The sequence below is a fragment of the Bos javanicus genome, chromosome 4 (genome assembly GCF_032452875.1).
Source record: "Bos javanicus breed banteng chromosome 4, ARS-OSU_banteng_1.0, whole genome shotgun sequence".
NCBI lineage: Eukaryota > Metazoa > Chordata > Mammalia > Artiodactyla > Bovidae > Bos > Bos javanicus.
Genome location: NC_083871.1, coordinates 71471912 through 71478636, shown reverse-complemented (window position 1 = coordinate 71478636; position 6725 = coordinate 71471912). Strand labels below are relative to the sequence as shown.

Genomic DNA, 6725 nt, shown 5'->3' with positions numbered 1-6725 from the left:
GCCATTCATAAAAGACTATATATTATATGATTCAGTTTATATGAAATGTCCAGGCTAGATGAATTCATAGAGACAGAATGCAATTTGTGGTTATCAGGGGCTAGGGGAAGGGAAGAAGAGGGATTTACTAATGAATATGGAGATTTACTTTGGAGTAATGGAAATGTTTTAAAACTGTTTCTGAACCTGGATGTGGGTCCACTCACATGACGCACAGCAAAGCCAATCTATTGACAGTGGGTTTGGTGAAGGGAAAAAAGTGTGTTAGTCACTCAGGTGTGTCTGACTCTTTGCAACCCCATGGACTATAGCCCTCCCAGACGCCTCTGTCCATGGCAACCTGACCCAGGGATCAAACTCAGGTGTCTTGTATTGCAGGAAGATTCTTTACCATCTGAGCCACCAGGAAAATACAGTGCTTATTGCAGCATCAGGCAAGGAGAACAGGCAGCGCATTCTCAAAAGACCTGAGATTCCTGATGCCTTTCAAGGAAGGATTTTTAAAGGCAGCATGAGGGAGAGGACCATGAGATACATGAGTTGGTTGGCATTCAGTTGAAGTTTCAGGCATCATCCATCTTTTGGTTTTAACTGGTCTGGGGTCTATGTGCTTGCAGCCAGCAGTTTTCATATGATAGAGATCTGGTTTCTGAAAAACAACTTAGGAATGTGTGTCAGCTTTTGTTATCTATATCTTTCAGGGAACTGAGAGTTAGGTAACTGCTATGTGGCCAACCTACAGCCTGAAATTGTTACCAGTTTCCTGGCCCAACAGCTCTTTGTTTCAACATGTTCACATTTTCTAATCATTAACTCTTGAGCCAGCTTTTTGAGTCTCAGAGGGGGCCTGGGAAACTAAATACGAAGCCTTTTACTTCAAAAGATGGGGATACAGGGGCTTGTATACAGTTTCAGAACTCGATAGAGGTGGTGGTTGCACAACGCTGGGAATATTCTAAAGGCCAGTAAACTGCTCACTTTCAAATGATTGATTTTATGTTATGTCCATTTCACCTCAATAAATTATGCAACTTTTAAAAAGTCAAGGGAAAGGGAAGTCAACATTTAAAAACTGCTGCCTAGAGAACCCATTCTTAAAAGAAAGAACGTTATTTTCCCAAGGAAGGCATTGATGTCCACTGAGAGCAGTTTTAGTGGAGGCTGAAGACAGAGTCTTTTTTGGTAAAGTAAGACTAAATGTACTCTAGACAAGGATGGAAGCAGCAGTGCTACGAGGAAAGAAAGCATATAGGCTTTGTGACATCCTATTTTTTTTACTGAGCAGAAACCTTTTGTGTTTATTTCTAGCTTCCAGAAAGTTGGGATTATTAGATAACTGATCCTTCAATACACAGTTCACACTTATGGATAAGTTCCTTGTATGCATACTTCAAGTTGTACACAGCTTGAAGGCCAAGAAGGTTCCTCTATCTCCACTGGCCCCTGCTTCCTCAGGCCAGGCTGTGCGCACCACATGCTATCAATAATGCATTTCCATTCATTTGCAACTGGATCCGCCCTCTCAGGTATTGCAACTGCAGTCAGTTGTCTGCCCCTTTTTTAGTGAAAGCTACTGAGTCATATGAAAGCTGGAAACATTCTGGAGTTGTCATTCCCAGAGATGGACAGCAGAGCACTGCTCTCAATGCCTAAAGCTGCCAAGTTCTGTACAGGGTGGGCTCTGCTACATGCAAGGGGACACGGGAGGAGCGTGGATCTCTCATTAGCACAGCTGACCCCAGATCACTTGGCTCCTAGATACGTCCTAGGGGCCCTGAGAATGATCTTAAGAAATGCACTGAGATATTCCAGAGCTTGGCACAGAGTTTCAACTTCTGAAGCACCTAGAGTGGACAAGAAGAGACTCACTACTAAGCAATCTCGGAGAACCACTTATTAGAAATCAAAGATTCAGCAAACCTTTGATTCAGCAGAACTGTCCCTGAGGACAGTCATCCTTAGCTTCCTGCATACTCATTATTCATTTTTGTTTCTCTTTCTTAAAGTGCGTTTTTGTTCTCTAAAATGACATCCAAGAGTTTTCTCCTGGGACTGCCCCCAAGCTTTGGATAACATTTGTATATGGTATTTCTGTAGTGCCTGTTGCTCCAGTTAAGGAAGGGCTTGGTCTGAGTCTTTGAAAGAAATTTGAATTTTTCAAGTGAAGATCTGAGACTGGATGCCTTTTCGCGGTTTAGAAGAAAACAGCTTTTCTAACTAGTACCAAGTAGTTGGTCCCTGCTTCCAGCTCTCTTGTGATTTTTTTAAGAGAGTCTCCTACAAAAAGGAAAGGGTCTCCCATTTGTTTGATGGCTTTTTCCTGCTTCTAATTTAGAACACTAATTTTTATATAATAAATTATATTTGATAGTAATTAAATGAATAATTTAAAAGTTGCAATGATATCTAGCACCAAGTTTTTGTAAACATTTCAGTTAAAGAGTCTTATATTTCTGCTAATAGCTGTTCTTCTGTGTCAGGGTGCCCCTAACATCACCTCTACACTGGAGGACTCGCTAGCATGGGGCTCAGCACACAATCTTACTCAGGGCGATGATTTGCTCCAGCCAAAGGATACAAAGCAACACCAGCAAAGAGAAAAGACATGTGGGGTGACATCTGGAGGAAGGCAGGCCTGAGCTTCTGAGTCCTATCCCCAGAAAGTCACACAGGACAGGACATGCTTAATTTCTCCAGTAAAAAGTGTTATGACAACAGCACGTGTGAAATGCTGCCCACCAAAGGGGCTAGGTGTCCAGGGATTTTATTAGGTTTGGGTTCCCTAGGCACCCTCTGCGTGGCATGTACTAAAACTCTAGAGTCCCAAGAGGAAAGCAGGCGCTTAGCATAGACCACACAGTTTGCACAGATGCTGTAGGCACAGGGAGTTGCTCTTGACAGTTAAGGAGTTGTGGGAGCACAGAACAGCTCCTGCAACAGACAATTATTTGGTCCAAAACAACAACATTGCTGAAGTTGAGAAACCCTGATTTAAACACTAGTTGCATCATCAACTAAATATATGGCCTTGAGCTTAACCCCTCTGAACCTCACTCAATCTTCCACATGAAAAATGGGGAGAATAAAACCCATGGCACAGGATAAATATCTAAAACACTTGAGAAGCTCTTGCTATGTGCTGAAGAGATAGACCCTGAAATTCAGAGAGGCCTCCTTCCTAAGAACTGATCAGAATAATGTACATCCATTGGCAACAATTTGCTCATCTGGATAAAGATGAGGTGTCGAAAAAAAAAAAAAAGTGGTAGCCAGGAGCCAAGAATGTAATAGAAATGATGCCCAAATATCTCCAGGGGGTTGTAATGCATTGCAATCAGTGGATAGTAGTCTTACTGGATGTAGATGGACAAACAATCTAACATCACTTTTCCAGGAACAAAAGCCCTGATTCTGCTTTTCAGAATCACAGAGTGTTTTAGAGTCACAACACCATTCCCTTACTGTTGCCAAAACATGCAACTAAAGTGCTCTAGCTAGAAGCTTCTTCTCAAATGGGTCTCTTTAACACAAAATGACAGCCTCCTTAACATAAACACTGAAGGTCCTGTCTTTTTTTTCGTTCGTGGACATATATGGACATATCCATTGCTTTTCTGTCTTCAAACATACAATGCTAATTTCTTATCTTGAGCAAGATTTCATGAACATAAGTTTTAAAATTCTCATTCAGACATCAAATACAGCTCTAACTCTGTACAAACTACCCAGTTTCCATGGGTCCCTATTTATAGACATCATTTCATGATATTATGTCAAGCACATATACTGTTATTCTCATTTGACAGCTGAGAAAACTAAGGCTCCAGTGTTTAGAACGTATACATCATATTCGCCTTGCCTAAGTGACCTTTTTGTCACGATCTGTATTTTGCTGACTACCCAACCCTGAGAACAAGATGAGACTGCGTGCTTTTACTGCTCACCTACATCTTCATTTTCCTAAAATTGTGTGAAGTCTTGGGTCTAGATCTCGGTGTCTGATATGATCACACTAGACACATAGGGCTATTGAATGCTTAAAATGCAGCTGGTCTGAGTCTAGATGCCTTAAGAATAAAATATATGCTGGATTTCAAAAACCTAGTATGAAGAAAAAGAAATACATTGTTAATAACTTTATAGTCACTATATTTTTGATTACATTACGGATTCTGATCAGCATTGAGAACAACTGGTTTTGAACAGCTGGTTTTTAAATACACAACAGAAGAGGGAGAGGAAATTAGACACTTTAATCAATATCTCATGAAATTGGGAGGGATTGGGGGCAGGAGGAGAAGGGGAAACAAAGGATGAGATGGCTGGATGGCATCACCGACTCGATGGACATGAGTTTGGGTGAACTCCGGGAGTTGGTGATGGACAGGGAGGCCTGGCATGCTGCGATTCATGGGGTCGCAAAGAGTTGGACACGACTGAGTGACTGAACTGAACTGATCAATAGCAAATGTACCTGTATTATCTGAAAATCAGAACAAGAGTGAATACATATTTACCTTTTAAAAATAGATCTTAAAAAAAAAACCTAAAGCCCAATAAATCCATAGACTTGTTGGTTGGCTAGAGCTTGTTCGTGCTCAGAAATAGAAGATATAAGAAGTCTGAAACAGCTTTTTAAAATGATTTAACACCAAATTCGAGTCACTAGCTGCAGCAATGTGAATGGGAGCCCTGGGACTATAAGCTTGGAGTGGAACTTCTCAGAACGTTTTAAGAAAATGGCAGATAAGCTAGACTTGGAGGAAATCGCTACTTCGATAAGGCCGAGCTGAAGAAGACAGAGGTGCAGGAGGACACCCTGCCAACTAAGGAGACCACTAAGCAGGAGAAGCAAAGGGAGATTTCCTAAGAACCTCGAGGGTCCTTGACCCCATCATTTTGGAGACCCTAGTTGTGATGTGGAGGAAGAGCCACCTGCAAGGTAGACATGAGCCACACACTGCTCTGCAAACCCGGGCACTCCATGCTGATGCCACCAGCCCAGGGGTCTTTGAGGGGACCCGCCATGAAGACTGCCAGATTCTCTGGTTTGCCCTGGGATATTATAGAAAGTTATTTGTATGATTTACAAAATTAACACACACCCCCCTTAGCATGGCAAGAACAATAAAAACAAAAGTAAACACACAAACAAAAAAAACAGCAAAGACGAGCTCACTAAAACCTGGCCGCTTCTGACTTTTATAACTGACTTTGGTCACACGATTTCAAACCTTGAAGGTTGCTTTTTAATGAAGATGTCTCCTCCTCTCTGTTTACTTAATGAAAGTGGCTAGAAGAGTGAGGTGAAAGGTTTTATAGCTTGAAGACTAAGTGTTAATAAAGGCTTAACTCAAACCCAATTTTCAGAACATGCTTAGATAAACAAGAAAAACTTAGACTTTAATTTTCAAGTACCTGTAATATTTTTTTTGGAAGAAAGCATCAGTAAAGAGAGGCTCTACAGCAGCTATAATCATCAAAGAGCATTTATTTTTTAAAAAATCACTTGTTTATGTGCTACAAGTTTGCCCAAACCAACATCCTTTAGAGATGACAGAAGACTCTTAGATACTTTGCTAGAAATCAGCACAATTCTACAGTGAGCTAAAACTCAATCACCTACAGGTCTAAAACAAATAATACACCAGTAATAACAAGTGACATACAGATAATGAAATGTGTTGACTGAAAGAAAAATCACACAATGTAAAAGTTGTGAGTTAAGTTTTATTTGGGACCTTACTGAGGACAATAGCCTGAGAGACAGCCTCTCAGAGAGCTTTGAGGAACTCTGAGAGGTAAGAGAAGAGCCAGAATATATATATGAACTTTTCTGTTGGGAAAAAACATGTAGTCAAAGATCAAAAGAGCATTGCTAATCACAAAGAACACATATCTCAGATGAATGACTTTAGTGTTTCTCTATGTATGAGAAGATCCAACAATCTGAAGTCACTTGAAATTTTTCCTTAGATATTCATCTCAACTACCTAAGGGCCAGTGTATCTGAAGCATAGAATGCTTGCTGTTCTTCTCCATCCTGAATTCCCCTCAGAGTACATTGTCAGTGGACAACTCCCGCAGCTGACGGCTTGACTCTCATAGAATTGGAACAGCAAGTAACATTTTTTCTTCACTAACACAACAGCCGATCATTAAACCTTGTAGTATTGCTCACCGTGTCTTTAACATCACATTCACTAATGGTCTTTCTACTTGACCATTTTCCCTAAATTCCAATAGCCACTTTCTCATTTATTGCAAAGATCACCTGCTTATCCCCCAAATGCCCCAACCGCCTCACCTTTGAGGAGGCAGATCTGAGGTTTGTTCTCCTGTCTCACTTGGCTGCCTTGTGAATAGACTCTATCTGGGCTGGAAAACTCCATGTCTCAGTGTTTGGTTCACTGTGCGTTAGGCAAGCTGACATGGCTCAGTAACAGTATCAAAAGCAAAAACTGCAGCTATGTTAAAGCCTAGAGGGAGTGTTGGAGAAGTAAATGCCAACCCACTCCAGTGTTCTTGCCTGGAGAATCCCATGGACAGAGAAGCCTGGTAGGCTGCAGTCCATGGGGTTGCACAAAGTCGGACACGACTGAGGCGACTTGGCAGCAGCAGCAGCAGAGGGAGTGTATGTGAAATAATTTCCTTTCCAATTTTTGGACTCAAAGAAGAGGCTATCAAGCCTTCAGCCACCTAGGGGTCTATGCATCATACCTCCC

At 41.4% G+C, this 6725-nt stretch overlaps 1 pseudogene; it reads left to right on the top strand.

The window, feature by feature from the left end:
- Positions 1–4739: 4739 nt before the first annotated feature.
- On the top strand, positions 4740–5104 carry LOC133246807 (thymosin beta-10-like; annotated as a pseudogene).
- The last annotated feature ends 1621 nt before the right edge of the window (positions 5105–6725 follow it).